The sequence below is a fragment of the Ochotona curzoniae genome, unplaced genomic scaffold, assembly GCF_017591425.1.
Source record: "Ochotona curzoniae isolate NIBS_2020 unplaced genomic scaffold, NIBS_Ocur_1.0 contig_2754, whole genome shotgun sequence".
NCBI classification, from domain to species: domain Eukaryota; kingdom Metazoa; phylum Chordata; class Mammalia; order Lagomorpha; family Ochotonidae; genus Ochotona; species Ochotona curzoniae.
The window spans coordinates 25022711-25024142 of NW_024465582.1; the positions used below are offsets into that span (position 1 = coordinate 25022711).

The following is a 1432-nucleotide window of genomic DNA, read 5'->3' on the forward strand; positions in this document are numbered from 1 at the left end:
TTGTCCATACTGTAATTCTTCATTGCAGGAGGTGAAGAACCAACTCCAAATTCCTGCAACAATTTACCTACAACAATCTAAACCCCACAGTGTGTTGTTACTAAAGTAGAAACAAGGCTCCCTAATACATGCTTGTTATTTTTATTTTGAAATGTGGGTAAACTCTCTAAGACATTTAAATGATTAGAAAATAGCTTTAGACTTACCCATGTATCGCTTCTCGGCCTTTTGGCTAAGATCAAGTGTAGTATCTGTTCTTATCAGTTAGACTTACCCATGTAGTAGTGATGGAACATGTGTACCCCATATTAGAATGATGGTCACAGCCTAGTTGCCCTGCTTCCAATCCAGCTTTCTGCTACTGTACCTTGCAAGCCAGCAGGTGATGGCTGAATTTTGGGGGATCCTCTTATCCATGTGGGAGACACTGATGGAATGTCTGGCTTCTGGCTTTGGCTGGTCCAATCCCAGTTGTTGCAGTCATCTGGGTGGTGTACCGGCAGAGGAAAAAAATTTTTCTCTCTCTGTCGCTCTGCCTTTCAAATCAAACCTCTTTGACAAATGAAACCAATTCAAGCATCTGTTCCTAATCTGACTCTCTTGTCCTCTGCTGCCTTTCCTGGCCACTAGCAGTGAGCTGGAGTAGAAATGGAGTGACTGAGTCTCAAATCTGTGCCCACATGGAATGCTGATATCACAAGCAATGGCTTCACCTGCTATGCCACAATGCCAGGCCCTATTGACTTTCTTAACCAGAAAGGTATCCTAAACTCTAATTCTTATTTAATTAGCACATTTCAAATTAGAGCATTATATGAAAAATATTTCAAGCATATTGGATAGAACAAAGTATAGTTTTAGAATGTACTTAATAACATAGGAACGGTAAGACAGAATCCTAAGAAATCAACAGTGTGCTTTTATGACCATTCTTTATAGTTCTTATCCCAGGAATTTAATTTCTCCCCACTTTTGTATGTGTTGGCACTTGAGATAATCTCCAAAATCCTTTCAAACCTCAACATTCTATTTTTTCCCGGCATTTACTCGTTGAATAACTGATGTGAAGCTGAACTATAAAGAGGTAAATTTTGAGAGAATTTGGGTAGTAGGAAGAATGCTGGATTTATGAATTCTAATATTTGAGTCATGAATGTATACATTTGACTGTGTACCTTGGAGGGAAATCACTTTCTCCTCTGTAGGTTTTGTTACTAACACTATTTCAAGTATGAATAAACCAACAGTTCAGACTCATTTATGAGGTGAGAATAAATTACATAAACATGAAAGTTCTTTGGAAGCGTAAACTCCAACTGCAATCCCAAGGTCAAAAGAGAAATTACTAGAAGAAAGTGAAAGCAATGTTCATACCTATCAAGAATTCTAACTACTAGAAACACCTCAAAACATAAATATCCTAACCACACTG

General features: G+C 38.1%; 1 non-coding gene across 1 annotated transcript; it reads left to right on the top strand.

Annotated features, from left to right (window-relative positions):
* Positions 1–212: 212 nt before the first annotated feature.
* On the top strand, positions 213–400 carry LOC121154685. Its single transcript, XR_005883579.1, has one exon. It is a non-coding gene; the product is annotated as a U2 spliceosomal RNA (small nuclear RNA).
* The last annotated feature ends 1032 nt before the right edge of the window (positions 401–1432 follow it).